The sequence below is a fragment of the Meles meles genome, chromosome 9, assembly GCF_922984935.1.
Source record: "Meles meles chromosome 9, mMelMel3.1 paternal haplotype, whole genome shotgun sequence".
NCBI classification, from domain to species: domain Eukaryota; kingdom Metazoa; phylum Chordata; class Mammalia; order Carnivora; family Mustelidae; genus Meles; species Meles meles.
The window spans coordinates 14,294,018-14,312,362 of NC_060074.1; the positions used below are offsets into that span (position 1 = coordinate 14,294,018).

At 38.3% G+C, this 18,345-nt stretch overlaps 1 protein-coding gene across 1 annotated transcript in view; it reads left to right on the forward strand.

The window, feature by feature from the left end:
- Positions 1–18,345, forward strand: part of BMPR2 (bone morphogenetic protein receptor type 2) — a 210,823-nt gene that overhangs the window by 31,927 nt on the left and 160,551 nt on the right. The gene's annotated exons all lie outside the window — the stretch shown is intronic.

Sequence of the window (18,345 nt, forward strand, 5' to 3'; positions counted from 1 at the left end):
TGTCATTTTTTGAGTAATATGTGTGAGATATTGTAACAGTTTTGTTATTATTTTTTTAAAGATTCATGTATTTATTCTAGAGAGTGAAAGCATGCAGGGAGGGGACGAGGCAGAGGAAGAGGGAGAGAGGAAAAGAGAAACTTTAGCAGACTCCTTGCTGAGCTTGGAGCCCTATGCAGGGCTGGATCCCATGACCCTGAGATCATGACCTGAGTGGAAACCAAGAGTCAGATGCTTAACTGATTGCACCAGCTCAGGGGTGCCCCAATTTTGTTATTTACAAAAAATCTTTTCAATCTCTATGAAGTATAGAATCTTATTTAAGAAACCCCAGCCTTAGAAAAATTAGGTAACTCTCCATGGTAATTTAGCTAGTGATAATGCTAGGGTTTGAATTCAGATAGTCTGGTTTCTGAGCTCACCCTCTCATTGACAGTATGTAACTTTTCTTCTTTGTATGCTCTTTTAAAGGGTCTAGGAGTCTAAGTTGAGAGGAACTAATATTTGGCTTTGATGGGTCAGTAGTACTGTCTTATGCTCAAGACCTGCCAATAATAATATTCTCTTTCTTGTAAGATACCTTTGAAGAATAGAAAATAAATGAGTTGCGTCTGTTTTCTAGAGAATAGCAAAGGTCATATAAAAAATCTTTTTTTTTTTTAAAGATTTTATTCATTTATTTGACAGAGAGAGATCACAAGTAGACAGAGAGGCAGGCAGAGAGAGAGAGAGAGAAGCAGGCGCCCCGCTGAGCAGAAAGCCCGATGTGGGACTAGATCCCAGGACCCTGAGATCATGACCCGAGCCGAAGGCAGCGGCTTAACCCACTGAGCCACCCAGGTGCCCCCATAAAAAATCTTTTAAAATACGTTTCTGATACCCAGGACAATTTAAAAATGAAAAGATAGTATCCAAACTGCCAAGAATGTAGCATTCATAAACTATATGAAATTACTCAGTGAAACCTATCTCTACTGTAATTTTCATTAAAGGATTTAATTAAACTTTTTATGAAAAAATTTGCTTCATAAATGAGATTCAGTATTGGATTATATTGGTTTTAATTTAGTTTTATTTAAAAAAATTTTTTAAATAAAAAAAATAAAAAGCTTGGAATAAAGAGTTATTTATTCCAGAAAGAGAGGTAACATTCATGAGAGTGAGTGGGGAGAAGGTAATAGGGAGACATGAGAAATTTTAGCGACTCCTTGCTGAGCTTGGAGCCTGCCATAGGTCTTGATCCCACAACCCCAAGATCACAACCTGAGCCAAAACCAAGAGTCAGATGCCCAACTGACTAAGCCACCCACGTACTTCTTAATTAATTAATTTTTTAAAGATAAGCTCTACATACAACATGGACTTGAACTCACAACCCTAATATAAGAGTTCTATTGACTGAGCCAGCCATATGCCCCATTAAGTTTCTTTTTTGGTTGTTTTTAAAGATTTTATTTATTTATTTGACAGAGATCACAAGCAGGCAGACAGGCAGGCAGAGAGAGAGAGAGAGAGAGAGAGAGAAGCAGGCTCCCTGCTGAGCAGAGAGCCCGACGTTGGGCTTGCTCCTAGGACCCTGAAATCATGACCCGAGCCGAAGGCAGAGGATTAACCCCCTGAGCCACCCAGGTGCCCTCTTTTTTGGCTCTTTTTAAAAAGATAGAATAAAGATTGTGTTTCATTTTCAGATATTAAAATTGCTTAAATGCAGATTTATAAGAAATACTTAAAGATGTTTTTTCTAAAGTGACTTCTGTGTGTTTGTAGAATCAAATAGTTAAAAATTTTATCATTTAAAAATTGCTGAGGATGATTTGTAAGAAATGCTTAATTTACATCATTTTTTCTCCTAATGTTTTTCTGTTGATAGAGTTTCCTGGTTGTCCCTTGGTTAAAAAAGAATGGGTAGTTTAGAATGCCGAGGTTTTTCCACAGTATCTTTGAATGTCAGTACTGATATTGCTAATCATAGAAAAAGTGGAATAATTGAATAAAAAAGCATTTATTTCAGCTCATAAAATTTTTAGTTTTTTTTTGTTAATACAGAATATTGTAGCTCTTGAGTAAGTAGTAAAGCTCATATGTAGGGCTTTTTGTCATAATTATTGGCCTCCATAATAACAGAAATTAAAAATCATTATTAGATTTGATATACTTCTTATTTTAGAATTAGTTGATATTAAATATTGTGAGGAAATGTTTATATTGAAAGAAAATCTCATACTTGTAATTCGAAAATACTAAAATTTGGGAGTTTCTTTTTTTTTTCTTTAAGAGATTTTATTTATTTATTTGATAGCGAAAGAGAGATCACAAGTAGGCAGAGAGGCAGGCTGAGAGGGAGGGGGAAGCAGGCTCTCCGCTGAGCAGAGAGCCCGATGCGGGGCTTAATCCCAGGATCCTGAGATCATGACCTGAGCTGAAGGCAGAAGCTTAACCCACTGAGCCACCCAGGCGCCCCTAAAATTTGGGAGTTTCTTGAGTTTCTTTGGAATATCAAGATAATTTGTGTATCAGATTTATTTATTTACATTGTAGGGAGTCTGAAACTTAAAAAGTATTTTAGTTCAAGTATTATTTTCTTTTTCTTTCTTTTTTTTTTTTTTAGATTTTTATTTATTTGACAGAGAGAGATCATGAGTAAGCAGAGAGGCAGGCAGAGAGAGAGGAGGAAGCAGGCTCCCCGCTGAGCAGAGAGCCCGATGTGGGGCTCGATCCCAGGACCCTGAGATCATGAACTGAGCTGAAGGCAGAGGCTTAACCCACTGAGCCACCCAGGTGCCCCTCAAGTATTATTTTCTTATTTGTTGCAAAGTGAATCTTGTGTAGGAGTTAGTTGTTCTGGATATAACATACAAATAGAAAGAAAAATAACAATTAGTTTATGCTCCCTTTTATCAAAGAATGCACAATAAACTCCTTAACTTCATTGTGTAAAACTGAAGCCAATTGAAATTGCACTCTATACCCATTAAACGAATACCTCATTTAAGTGGAATTAAGTAGTACTGGTCTTTTTGTGCCTTACTTTTTTCATTTAGTATAATGTGCTCTGGGTTCATCCATGTTGTAGCATGTCAGAATTTTCTTCCTTTTTTATAATTATTTTTGAAAGATAGATTAATTAATTAACTAGTTAATAGAGAGAGTGCATGAGCAAGGGGAGTGCATGGAGAGAGGGAGAAAGAGAATCTCAAGCAGACTCCATGCTGAGCACTGGGCTCCATCTCACAACTCTGAAATCATGAGCTGAGCTAAAATCAAGAGTTGGATGTCCAACCAATTGAGCCACCCAGGCACCCCAGAATTTCTTCCCTTTAAAGGTGTTCAGCAGTTTTTTGACCTTGAAAATAATATATAAAACAGAGTTCTTAGTTTCCCATCTACCCTCCACACTACCACACACACTACTACTACCAGAAAAGTGGTAGTTTGTATCTTTCTTCAGGAGTTTATAGAAGCTCCATTTAGGAACTTTTGGCCTGATGACTTTAAACATTTGTTATTTGATTCAGTAACTGCTAATGGTGAGATTATTCCAAACAATTTGATTAGTTTGACTTCTGACCTGATTTAAAGTTTGAAGACCTATCGTACCGTGCTCTTACTGTATGCTCGGTACCTATATAGGGAGATCTGCAGAGTCCAGTACAAGATGTAGGCTCTTTGCAAATTCTAAACAAAAAGGTAACCCAGCCACCCTATCCCTCCCCACTACCCCCCAGCAACCCTCAGTTTATTTCCTGAAATTAAGAGTCTCGGGGCACCTGGGTGGCTAAAGTCATGATCTCAGGGTCCTGGGATTGAGCTCCGCATTGGGCTCTCTGTTCATCAGGGGGCCTTCTTCCCCCTACCCCTCTGCCTGCCTCTCTGCCTACTTGTGATCCCTCTCTCTCTCTCTCTCAAATAAATAAAATCTTAAAAAAAAAAAAAAAAGGAGTCTTTACTGGTTTGTCTCCCTCCTGATCCCATCTTGTTTCATTTTTTTCCCTACCTACCCCCCACAATCCCCCGCCCTGCTTCTAAAATTCCTCATATCAGGGGCGCCTGGGTGGCTCAGTGGGTTAAAGCCTCTGCCTTCAGCTCAGGTCATGGTCCCAGGGTCCTGGGATCGAGCCCCGCATCGGGCTCTCTGCTTGGCGGGGAGCCTGCTTCCTCCTCTCTCTCTGCCTGCCTCTCTGCCTAGTTGTGATTTCTCTCTGTCAAAGAAATAAAAATTAAAAAAAAAAAAAATTCCTCATATCAGAGAGATCATATGATAATTGTCTCTCTGATTGAATTATTTCGTTCAGCATAATACCATCTAGTTCCATCCATGTCATTGCAAATGGCAAGATTTCATTTCTTTTGATGGCTGCTTAGTATTCCATTGTATATATATATATACACCACATCTTCTTTATCCATTTATCTGTTGATGGACAGCTTGATTCTTTCCATAGTTTGGCTCTTGTGGACATTGCTGCTGTAAGATTCTTTCCATAGTTTGTCTATTATGGACATTGCTACTATAAACATTCAGGTGCACGTGCCCCTTTGGACACTACATCTGTATCTTTAGGATAAATACCAGTAGTGCAATTGCTGGGTCGTAGGGTAGCTCTATTTTCAACTTTTTGAGGAACCTCCATGCTATTTTCCAGAGTGTCTGCACCACCTTGCTTTTTCACTAACAGCATAGGAGGGTTCCCCTTTCTGCGCATCCTCTCCAACATCTGTTATTTCCTGAGTTGTTAATTTTAGCCATTCTGACTGGTATGAGATGGTATCTCACTGTGGTTTTGATTTGTATTTCCCTGATGGCGAGTGATGTTGAGCACTTTTTCATGGGTATGTTGACCATTTGGATGTCTTCTTTGCAGAAATGTCTGTTCATGTCTTCTCTCCATTTGTTGATTGGATTATTTGTTCTTTGGGTATTGAGTTTGATAAGTTCTTTATAGATTTTGGATACTAGCCCTTTATCTGGAATGTCATTTGCAGGTGTCTTCTCCCATTCTGTCAGTTGTCTTTTGGTTTTATTTACTGTTTCCCTTCCTGTGCAGAAGGCTTTTATCTTGATTAAGTCCGAAGAGTTCATTTTTCCCCTTGCTTCCCTTGCTTTTGGTGATGTTTCTAGAAAGAAGTTGCTGTGGCTGAGGTTGAAGAGGTTGCTGCCTCAAGAATTTTGATGGATTCCTGTCTCTCGTTGAAGTCTTTCATCCATTTTGAGTCTATTTTTATGTGTGGTGTAAGGAAATAGCCCAGTTATATTTTTCTGCATGTGACTGTCCAATTTTCCCAATACCGTTTGTTGAAGAGACTGTCTTTTTTCCATTGGACATTCCTACCTGCTTTGTTGAAGATTAGTTGACCACAGAGTTGAGGGTCTTTTTCTGGGCTCTCTATTCTGTTCTGTTGATTTATGTGTCTTTTTTTGTGCCAGTACCATACTCTCTTGATGATGATGGCTTTGTAATAGAGCCTGAAGTCTGGAATTTTGATGCCACCAACTTTGGCTTTCTTTTTCAACATTTCTCTGGCTATTCGGGATCTTTTCTGGTTCCATATAAATTTTAGGATTATTTGTTCCATTTCTTAAAAAAAAATTAATGGTATTTTGATAGGGATTGCATTAAATGTGTGGATTGCTTTAGGTACCATAGACATTTTCACAGTATTTGTTCTTCCAATCCATGAGCATGGAACGTTTTTCCATTTCTTTGTGTCTTTCTCAATTTCTTTGGTTAGGTTTATTCCTAGGTATCTTATTGTATTGGGTGCAACTGTAAATGGGACCAACTCTTTGATTTCTCTTTCTTCTATCTTGCTGTTGCTGTATAGAAATGCAACTGATTTCTGTGCATTGATTTTTATATCCTGACACTTTACTGAATTCTTGTGTGAGTTCTAGGAGTTTTAGAATGTAGTCTTATGGGTTTTCAACGTAAAGTATCATATCATCTGCAGAGAGTGAGAGTTTGACTTCTTCTTTGCTGATTCAGATGCCTTTAATTTCTTTTCATTGTCTGATTGCTGAGGCTAGGACTTCTAGTACTACGTTGAAAAGTAGTGGTGATGGTGGACATCCCTGCCGTGTTCCTGACCTTAGGGGAAAAGCTCTCAGTTCTTCCCCATTGAGGATTATATTCGCTGTGGGTTTCTCATAGAAAGCTTTGATGATATTAGGTATGTACCCTCTATCCCTGCACTTTGAAGAGTTTTGATCAAGAAAGGATGCTATACTTTGTCAGATGGGTTTTCAGCATCTATTGAGAGTATCATATGGTTCTTGTTCTTTCTTTTATTAATGTGTTGTATCACATGGATTGATTTGTGGATGTTGAACCAACCTTGCAGCCCTGAAATAAGTCTCACTTGGTTGTGGTGAATAATCCTTTTAATGTACTGTTGGATTCTATTGCTAGTATTTTGGTGAAAATTTTTGCCATCTGTGTTCATCAAGGATATTGGTTTGTAATTCTCCATTTTGATGGGGTCTTTGTCCGGTTTTAGGATCAAGATAATGCTGGCCTCCTAAAATGAGTTTGGCAGTTTTCCTTCCATTTCTATTTTCTGGAACAGTTTTAGGAGAATAGGTATTAATTCTTCTTTCAATGTTTGGTAGAATTCCCCTGGTTAGCCATCTGGCCCCGGGCTCTTGTTCGTTGGGAGATTATTGATGACTGCTTCAATCTCCTTACTGGTTATGGGTTTGTTCAGGTTTTCTGTTTCTTCCTGGTTCAGTTTTGTTTATATGTCTCTAGGAGTGCATCTATTTCTTTCAGGTTGTCAAATTTGCTGGTGTATACTTGCTCATAATATGTTCTTATAATTTTTTGTATTTCTTTGGTGTTGGTTGTGAACTCTCCTCTTTCATTTTATATATTTGGGTATATATATTTATATATTTTATATATTTGATTTTATATATTTGGGTCATTTCTCTTTTCTTTTTGATAAGTCTGGTCAGGGGTTTATCAATCTTATTAATTCAAAGAACCAGCTTCTAGTTTCGTTGATTTGTTCTACTGTTCTTTTTGTTTCTATTTCATTGATTTCTGCTCTGTTCTAGTTTCAAAGCATTGTAGTCTGAAAATATGCAGGGAATTATCCTAGTCTTTTAGTACTGGTTGAGACCTGATTTATGACCCAGGGTGTGATCTGTTCTGAAGAACGTTCCATGGGCACTAGAGAAGAATGTGTATTCTGTTGCTTTGGGATGGAATGTTCTGAATATATCTGTGATGTCCATCTGGTCCAGTGTGTCATTTAAAGCCCTTATTTTCTTGTTGATCTTTTGCTTAGATGATCTGTCCATTTCAGTGAGGGGGGTGTTAAAGTCCCCTACTATTACTGTATTATTGTCAATGTGTTTCTTTGATTTTGTTATTAATTGGTTTATATAGTTGGCTGCTCCCATGTTAGGGGCATAGATATTTAAAATTGTTAGATCTTCTTGTTGGACAGACCCTTTGAGTATGATAAAGTGTCCTTCCTCATCTCTTATTATAGTCTTATTTAAAATCTAGTAGATCTGATATAAGGATTGCCACCCTAGCTTTCTTTTGATGTCCATTAGCATGGTAAATTGTTTTCCACCCCCTCACTTTAAATCTGGAGGTGTCTTCGGGTCTAAAATGAGTTTCTTGCAGACAGTGTATTGATGGGTTTTGTTTTCTTATCCATTCTGATACCCTTTGTCTTTTGAATGGGACATTTAGCCCATTTACATTCAGGGTAACTATTGAAAGATATGAATTTCATGCCATTATATTGCCTGAAGGTGACTGTTACTGTATATTGTTTCTGTTCCTTTCTGGTCTCCTACTTTTAGTCTCTCTCTTTGCTTAGAGGACCCCTTTCAATATTTCCTGTAGGGTTGGTTTGGCATTTACAAATTCTTTTAATTTTTGTTTGTCCTGGAATCTTTTTATCTCTCCTTCTATGTTTGGTGATAGCCTCGCTGGATATAGTATTCTTGGCTACATATTTTTCTCATTTAGACCTCTGAATGTATCATGCCAGTTCTTTCAGGGTTGCTGGGTCTCTTTGGGTACGTCTGCTGCCAATCTAATAGTTCTGCCATTTTATATTACAGACTTCTTGTCCCAAGCTGCTTTCAGGATTTTCTCTTTCTCACTAAGACTAGTAAGTTTTACTATTAGATGATGGGGTGTGGACCCATTTTTATTGATTTTGAGGAGGGTTTTCTGTGCCTCCTGGATTTTGATGCTTGTTCCCCTTGCCATATTAGGGAAATTCTGTATTATAATATACTCCAATATATCTTCTGCCCCTTTCTCTCTTTCTTTCTTTTGGAATCCCAAGTATTCTAATACTGTTTCGTTTTATGGTATCACTTATCTCTCAAAGTCTCCCCTCGTGGCCCAGTAGTTGTTTGTTTATTCCCTATCATTTGGTCTTCTGTATCACTAATTCTCTTTTCTGCCTCATTTATCCTAGCAGTAAGAGCCTCTGTTCTTGATTGCACCTCATTAAGTCCTTTCTTGATTTCAGTTTGGTTAGATTTTAGTTCTTCTGTTTCTCCAGAAAGGGTTTTATTTCTCCAGACAGGTTTCTCTAATATCCTGCCTTTTTTGAGTCCAGCTAGCACCTTGGGAGTCGTCATTTTGAACTCTAGATCTGACATATCACCAATGTATTATTAGGTCCTTCGCCATTGGTACTGCTTCTTGTTCTTTTCTTTGTGGTGAGGTTTTCTGCCTTTTCATTTTTATCCAGATAAGTATATATGAATGAGAGAATAAAACACTAAAAGGGTGTCAAAGACCCCAGAAAAATGTACGCTAACCAATTCAGAGGAGCCCCTAACCAGGGGGAGAAGAAAGAGAGTAAAAAGAAATTTAAGAAAAAATATATATGTATATATTAGACTGGTGAATAGAACAGAGCCGCCCACTTGATTTTGGGTGTATTTTAGTCTCTAAGAAGAAACTGCCTCCCAAAATTAAAAAAAAAAGAAAAACATTATATACAAAAATAAGGGTAAACACGATGAAGGGATGGAATATGACTATAAAGATGAATATTTAAAACAAGTTCTAAAAAGGGAATTGGTAATATAACTTGGTTGGAAAAAGAAAGAATAAAAAAAGGTGGTGGCGGGGAGAGACTGTGCTCAGGCTGGAGACTAGAACAAAGCCCTGTGCTAGATTTAGGGTATACTTTGATCTGTTGGAAGAAATTTTATCCCAAAATATTTTAGGAAAAAAGAAAAAAAAGGCCTTATATATATACAGAAAATAAGGTTAAATACAATGAAGGATAAAATATGACTATAATAATGAAGGTTTAAAAGTTTTTTTTTTTAGAAAGGTATTAATATAAACTAGTTAAATGTTAAAAGAGGAAAGAGGAAACATTAAAAAAATTAGGATAAGAAAAAAATAAAATTAAAAAAATTTATTTTAACTTTGGAAGACTAAAGGATCATGAGGAGAAAGCATTGAATTCGATGCATTGCTTTCCCTTTTCTCTGGAGTTCTTTTTTTAAAAGATTTATTTATTTATTTATTTGACAGAGAGAGAGATCACAAGTAGGCAGAGAGGCAAGCAGAGTGAGAGAGGAGGAAGCAGGCTCTCTGCTTGGCAGATGATGCGGGACTCAATCCCAGGACCCTGAGATCATGACCTGAGCCGAAGGCAGAGGCTTAACCCACTGAGCCTCCCAGGCGCCCCTTATCTCTGGAGTTCTGCTGTCCTCTTTGATTGATGAGCTTGGTCTTGGCTGGATGTTCTTGTTGATCTTCTTGGGGAGGGGCCTGATGTAAAGATTCTCAAATGTCTTTGCCCGAGGTGGAATTGGCACCACCCTTGCCAGGGGTCAGGCTAAGAAATCTGCTTGAGTTCTCTCTGGGGAGTTTTTGTTCCCTGAACACTTTCCCTAGAGCTCTGGAGGACAGGAATGAAATTGGTGGCCTCCCAGTCACTGGCCCAGAGGAGCCAAGAGCTTGAGGCCCCACTCCACAGTGCGCTCTCAGAGAAAAGCAGTCAGTCCTTCTCGTCTCCCTGGTCTCCGGCCACCCTCTGTGCTCACCTGGCCTGTGACCCAGCATTTGTCTCTGGCACACAGCCCGGTTTGGAGTCTCCAAACCCAGCAGATTCCTGCCTCTAGAGGAGGAAGGTGAGTCTCCCTGGATCTGCCAGTTGTGGTGTCGCTGCTCAAAGAGCAGTGGCCTGCCTGTGCTGCAGATCACAGTTTAAGGTAACCCCGATGTGAGCGCTCACTTCTCAGCTCTGTCTCTGTAGTCGGCTTCCCCGCTCCGATACCTGGGAGCTCTGCCACACTCAGACACCCCTGATCTTTCAGTGACTCTGCGGGGCCTGAGACCACACTGTCCCTGTGAGGGCTCCATCCCTGCTTAGCCTCTGGAGCGATGTCCCTCAGTGGAGGCGACTTCTAAAAGTTCAGATTTTGTGCTCTACTGCACCACTGCTTGCCGGGACCTGGTTCTTCCCCCCGCAGTCTATCTTCCTTTCGTTTCAGATTGACTTCTTGCGCATCCTATCTTTTAGAAAGTGGTCGATTTTCTGTTCCTAGAATTGCTGCTCTTCTCTTCGTTCTCCTGTTGAGTTTTTAAGTGTTCGGAATGGTTTGATAACTATCTAGCTGAACTCCTGCGACCTGATGTCATTTCAGTCCACTACTCCTCCGCCATCTTGCCTCTCTCTCCTCCCTTCTGTCTTTACATGTTTAATGAACATAATGACTATACTGTATCTAATGAGAATTTTTAAATTTGTTTTTATTCCTACATGGTGATTTTCATAACAAATGATACTTAGCTTCAGATTAGAAAATAAGTTAGCTAAGTAGTGCTTAGTTTTAAGATTTTGTACAAAAAAGGATATTTAACTTTATCATTAGAGTCTCTTAATTTTTACTTTAGCTACTTATTGAGAAAACTTTTTGTTACCTCACATTATTTATTTATTACTAAGTATAGTTGACATACACATTGGGTGGAACATACTTTTGATTAGTTTTTTGTGTTCTTTTTATTCATGTAAATGAGTTAAAATTTTTTTATTCAATTTTACTTTTACAATCTAGTTCTAATACTGAATTTTGAACTCTCATAAATTATGTTTTATTTAGATAAAATAGTTTTAAACTAGTAACCTAAAAAAATATAGCTTGTTTAAAATAATACATGTATATAACCAAAAAAATTCAGATTGTGTATGAGTATACAATGAAATGGATATATATAACATTCTTATTATCTAAGCCTGGCAAAGGTTGGCAGCTTTCTTTCACTTAGATGTCACTCAGCCTACTGAGTATACAAATGCCTTTTGTTTGCTTGCAACCCAACTCAGCAGTAGTGAGTAAGGGGGAACTGGTGATGATTGCCAACAGTACCTCACATTTCATGTCACCCTTTGTGTAATCATACATTTAGATGACATGTGGTAGCAATACCTGAAAGGAACATGGTTCTAAAAGTCAAAGTTTTATTTTTATCAGTAGTGGGTGTTTTTTTTTGTTTGTTTTTACTATAGTGGGTGCGAATTTTCTGGTAGCTGATACAAACAATTACACTGTATTAAGAACTTTGCTGAAGCATTCCAGGGAAAAAGTATTCTGAAATGAGAATAGATAAAAGTTATTTTGTTTTGTTAATGGATTTTGGAGCAATCTTTTAGTAAGGTCACATTTATTTCAAGTTTTGCATGCCAACTAAAATGGCTTCATTTCCATATAAGTTGCTAATCCTTAATATATGTTATATATATACACATAATGTTTTCTTTGGTATTACTCAGATGATAAATCTTCATTATGTAATATTTTAAGTTGATATAAATGGGTATTTTAGAGTGTTATTTTTAAAGCAAAAAGATGAGGCAGAATGTTAATCTTTAACTCGTATAGTGTATAAAAACTTGAAGTGCTAGATGAAGGGATGTAGTAGCAACCACGGAGTCTCAACATGTTAATTAGTTCAACTTCTTAACACATAAATATAATTTAGTTTTTGTTCCTGAGTGATTTCAAGACTATCTGCATTTTCCTTTTAGGGTGGTTCTGTAATTATGATCTAGTTAAATGTTGGAAATCACAATGGTTGCTTAAAATGAACATGCAGCAAAAAGGATTCAAGAATGCTTTTAGAAGAGCTCTATTGTTAGCACAATTTTGCTTGTGGTTCCTGTCTTTTTTAGGGGAAGCTGTAATGCCTAAAAGTTGCCAGGACTTCATTAAGTTAATGTTGGATCATAGCCAGACATTCAGTTGGTCAAGACCCCAGCCTTCTCTGAGACCCAAGAGGTTCAGGAAAAGGAGTAAGGTCGGAGTGGGAGGTGGAATAAATAGACTTTTTTAATGTAATAATTTATGTATTTATTGTGTAAGAAGGGTTTAGAGACTTTTGGAATTAATTTGCCTTAAAGCCTTCTAAACCTTTTTGTATAGTAGCATTCCTAGTATTGGCCCTTCCATTTTTTTCAGTTAACCAGAAGCAATATTGAAAGCAAGACTTGAATTTTTTCTTGTTTAGTTTTGAACAAAGTAGTAGTATTTTTTTTTTTTTAAGATTTTATTTATTTATTTGAGAGAGAGAGCAAGTGAGCAAGAGAGAGAACACAAGCCAGGGGGAGAGGAAGAAGGAGAAGCAGACTTCCTGCTGAGCCGGGAGCTTGATGCCAGGTCTGATCCCAGGACCGTGAGATCATGACCTGAGCTGAAGGCAGAGATTTAACCCACTGAGCCACCCAAGCACCCCTTTATTTTTAATTATTTTTAAAATTTAAATTAGAAATGTCATTAGAATGACACCTCCATGAAGTTAATGTTCAACTCATTTTAAGAAAGCAAAATTGTAACTATAATCTTATTTGTTCAGATTCTTTAAATTTTATTTATTTTTAAAAAGATTTTATTTATTTACTAGAAGGAGAATGATTGGGGTTAGGGGCAGAGGGAGTGGGAGAAGTGGACTCCTCACTGAGTGCAGAATCTGTCATGAAGCTTGATCCCAGTATCCCAAGGTCATGACCTGAGTATCCCAAGGTAACTGACTGAGCCACTCAGCAACCCCTTGATTCTTTAGATTTTATAGTTTTGTTTTAATTTTTATTTATTTATTTAAGATTTTATTAATTTATTTGTCAGAGAAAGGGCACAAGCAGGGGGAGCAGCAGGCTCCCTGTTGAGCATGGAACCTAATGCAGGACTTGATTCCAGGACCCTGGGATCATGACCTGAGCCAAAAGCAGACTGTTTCTTTTTCTTTTCTCTTTTTTATTTTTTTAAGATTTTATTTATTTATTTGACAGGGATCACAAGTAGGCAGAGAGGGAGGTGGGGGTGGGGGGGGGGAAACAGGCTCCCCGCTGAGCAGAGAGCCCGATGCGGGGCTTGATCCCAGGACCCTGAGATCATGACCTGAGTTGAAGGCAGAGGTTTAACCCACTGAGCCACCCAGCTGCCCCTTTATTCTTATTTTTGAGAGGGGGAGCAAGCAAGAGCACAAGTACAGGGGGAGGGAGAAGCAGACTCCCTCCTGAGCAGGAAGCCTGATGCAGGCTCTATCCTAGGATGCTGGGATCGGGACCTGAGCTGAAGACAAACGCTTTCCGCACTGAGTCACCCAGGAGCCCCTAAAGCAGACTTTTAACTGACTGAGCCACTCAGGCATCCCTAGACTTTTGTTTAAAGTGTAATTTTTTTTTTTTTTTAAGATTTTATTATTTTAAGAGAGAGAGCGCGAGCGTGCATGACAGGGGAAGCGGCAGAGGGCGAAGTGGGAGAAGCAGACTCCCCACTGAGCTGGCAGCCTGATGCGGGACTCAGTCCCAGGATCCCTGGGATCATGACCTGAGCTGAAGGCAGACACTTAACCAACTGAGTTACACAGGCATCCCAGTAATTTTTTTTTTAAGATTTTATTTTTAAGTAATCTCTACTGAATGTGGGGCTTGAACGCACAACCCCAAGGTCAAGAGTCACCTCCTCACCAACTGAGTAGCTGAGTGGCCAGCCAGGTGCCCCTAAAAAGAGTTTTGAGCCTGCTGTTCATTTCACTTACTCTCTATATATGTACATGTACACTTGCTTAAGAGTGAGATATTAAGGGCCTTAACTTTATATTTTTTACATTTCTATAGTACTTGAATTTTATTATGCCAGTTTTATAAGTCTTAAAATTATTGTGATTAGAAATAGTTTAAAACCTAATAAAATGACTTATTTAAAAATCACTTCAGAGGTGAAATTTTGTCTTTCACCAGATATATGGATTTATAAGTGACTCTCCAGTAGAGATGATCATTATTTATTTAACAGATGAATAATTAATGAACGCCAGATACTGGTGATATAGTCGTAAACTAGAGAAATATATTCCTTTTTCATAGTTCAAGGATCAAGAATTTTAATTTTCTTCAAAAAATATTTGTTCATGTAAGACTATTTCACTTAAATACTGTGTTAGAAAACACTTGAACTTTCTGATTTTTAACATCTTTAAAAGTAGATATGAATAATTTAACGTAGACATTGCAAAAAAGACGGCATTCTATCTGGTGTTTTCATATATATAATACTTTTTTTTTTTAAGATTTTATTTATTTATTTGACAGACAGAGATCACAAGTAGGCACAGAGGCAGGCAGAGAGAGAGGAGGAAGCAGACTCCCTGCTGAGCAGAGAGCCCGATGTGGGGCTCGATCCCAGGACCCTGAGACCATGACCTGAGCCGAAGGCAGAGGCTTTACTGAGCCACCCAGGCGTCCCCATATATATAATACTTTTGTTCCACTAATGTGGAACATTAGTATTAACATTTCTTTAGTGGACCAGAAAAAAAACAAAGTATGTAGATGAGCACTTGAACAAGAGAGAGATTTCAGATTTAATACTGATTTATTTTTTTAAGATTTTATTTATTTGAGAGAGTGAGTGAGAGAGGAAGTGAAAGGGGGGAGGGGCAGAGGGAGAGAGAGAAGGCTGATCAGGAAGCTGCCCAATATGGGACTCCATCCTGATCCCAGGATCATGACCCAAGCCAAAAGTAGCTGCTTAACCAACTGAGTCACCCAGGCACCTCAGTACCGATTTATACATCAATTTGGTGGCTCTCAAAATGTGGTTTTTGAACACTTAGGGAGTCCCTTTGACCCTATCAGTGGATTGTGAGGTCAAACATATTTTCATAATAGTTCTAAGATGTTTTTTTGCATTTCTCACTGAGTTGGTACTTGCACCGATGGTGCAAAAGCAGTAGTGCGTAAAACTAGCTCTTAGCACAAGTCAGGGTGGTGGCACTGAACTGTACTAGTTTTCATTTTGATCTTCACTAAGAGCTTGCTTTAACAAGTTTTAGGGTGCCTGGGTGGCTCAGTATTGGACTCTTGATTTCAGCTGAGGTCATGATCTCAGGGTTCTGAGATTGAGTCCTGAGTCAGCTCCTTGCTCAGCTGGGGGTCTGCTTCTCTCCCTCTCCTCCTGTCCCTTCTCCTGCTCATGCATGCATGCATTCTCTCTCCAATAAATAAATAAATCACTTTTTAAAAAGGCAATTTCATTTAAGACTCTCCTTAGCTGAAGTAGTAAAAGTTATTAATTTTAGTAACACTAATCTTTTGAATAATTGTCTTTTAAAATATTTTATGTGACAAAATGAGAACTACAGGTAGTTCTACTGATGACTGTCTTTTGCAAAAGTGCTTGTGTAGTTAAATTGATAGCAGAACGAGCTGCCTTTTCATAGAGCACCATTTTAATTTTAAAGAACTGACACGTAAAGTATGGTTATTGAGATTTTGGCAGACGTTTTCTTGAAAATGAGTGAATCTTGTCATTTCAAGAAAATCAGCTGATAGAACTTATTGCTAGTAATAAAATTTGAGCTTTTAAAGTGAAAAACAGAATTTTGGAAAACTAATATTCCTTTTCAGGAGGTTGATTTAAAGACTTCTCTAATGAGACCAGTGGTGTTATTAACAAACGTGATTTTTTTTTTTTTGGTAACGTATAATGACATGTGTCAACTTTTGAATGAGCTACATAAGTCAGTGATTCAGTATTTTCCAAGAGGACAATGTATTGTTATAAAATTCTACGTAAGTAAAAGATCGTTTTAAAGGGCAAGCTAGATCAATGGATTTTAAGCAGTATAAAAGTTCACCAATATGTTTTCTGATTCCACTTTGTAACTCTTAAGAAATTGTTACTTGTTGGGTTTTGGTGTAGTATCAAAAGACAGTATCCAGAGGCGCCTGGCTGGCTCAGTCAAAGGAGTGTGGTGTAATCAGTCCCCACGTTGGGTATAGAGATTACTTAAAAAAATAATAATAATAAAAATAATAAAAAAATAGAGTATCCACAGTTCTCTGAAAAGCTATTAAAATACTCCTCCCTTTTCCAACTACGTATCTCTGTGAAGCTGAATTTTCTTCCATTCAACAAAAATAACATATCAAAACAGACTGAATGCAGAAACAGGTATGAGAATCTAGTTGTCTTCTGTTAAGCCAAGTATTCAAGGTTTTCAGAATGAAAAAAAGTGCCAGTCTTTTCAATAAATTTTTAAAATTTTGGAAATGGAGTTATTTTTCATAAAATAAACAAATGTAAATATTTTAAATATTAAAAGTAATGAATTAATTCAAATTGCAAATGTTTTAATATTGATAGAGGTATGACCCATAATATAGTAATTCTTTGGGGTACTCAAAGAGGTTCTGAGACACAAAAGTTTGAGAACCAAACTAAAGCTTTTTGTGCTGAGGTTAAAGGGGATTGTCTTATTAAAGGTTTTGAGCTGCTTTAATGTAAAATTATGATGAAAAAGAACTTTGAATAGTTATGGATTGTTCTAGTGGCCATGTGATTATAATTTGATATGATTAGATTGAATGGCTCAGGAGAGTATTTTACTCAGTCTTGGTTTGTTTCTATCTCTTTTGGCATACCCAGTTTAAGATAAAATAGTTCCTAGATGGGGCGCCTGGGTGGCTCAGTGGGTTAGGCCGCTGCCTTCGGCTCAGGTCATGATCTCAGGGTCCTGGGATCGAGTCCCGCATCGGGCTCTCTGCTCAGCAGGGGGCCTGCTTCCCTCTCTCTCTCTCTGCCTGCCTCTCTGCCTATTTGTGATCTCTTTCTGTCAAGTAAATAAATAAAATCTTTAAAAAAAAATAGCTCCTAGATGTTTGAAAACTCTTAAAAATTCATAATATTTTTAATTTTATGCCGAGACTGGGCGGGGTTATATTTTTTTATAGCTTGCCAAGTTGCATGGATAAAGTCCTTGGTTACGGAAATGAACAGAACTGCCTTTGTTCTCAGGAGGTTCGCAGTTTTGCAGGAGAGCCTGACGTGTAACCAGGTGTAATGTAGATGGATGAATGATGAGAACTGGGATCCAGTCTTCTTGAGAGTAATGATCTTATCAGTTAAGAATGATGGGATGGAGCGCCTGGGTGGCTCAGTGGGTTAAAGCCTCTGCCTTCGGCTCAGGTCATGATCCCAGGGTCCTGGGATCGAGCCCCGCATCAGGCTCTCTGCTTGGCTGGGAGCCTGCTTCCTCCTCTCTCTCTCTCTGCCTGCCTCTCTGCCTACTTGTAATCTCTATCTGTCAAATAAATAAATCTTTAAAAAAAAAAAAAAAAGAATGATGGGAGACCTGTGGGGCACCTGGGTGTCTCAGTCAGTTAAACGTTTGCCTTCGACTCAGGTCATGATTCTGGGGTCCTGGGATTGAGCCCCGCACTGGGCTCCCTGCTGGGCGGGAAGCCTGCTTCTCCCTCTCCCATTCCTCCTGCTTGTGTTCCCTCTCTCGCCGAGTCTGTCTGTCAAGTTAATAAAAAACTTGAAAAAATGAAAGATTTTATTTATTTATTAGAGAGAGGGAGAGAACCCACAAGTACGGAGAGGGGCAGGGAAGAAGCAGACTCTCTGCTGAGCAGGGAGCCCTATTTGGGGCTCACCCACATATTTATATGTTGAAGTCCTGACCCCTTTACCTCAGAATGTTGCCTTATTTGGGAATAGGTCCATGGAAGTATAGTTAGTAAGATGAAATCACGGTAGAGTAAGGTGAGCCCGTATTCCAACAGGCCTGGTGTCCTTATAAAAAGGGGAATTTTGAACACAGACTTACGCACAGGGAGAGCACCATGTGAAGAGGAAGGTAGCAATCTGTAAACCATGGAATGCTAAAGATTGCCAGGAAATCACACTAAGAGAGACATGGAAAAAATATTCCCCTTCATAGTGTTTAGAAGGAACCAACCTTGCTGACACCTTGATCTCAGATTTTTAGCTTCCAGAACTGAGAGACAATAAGTTTCTGTTGCGTAAGCCACCCAATTTGTGGGACTTTTGTTTCAGCATTC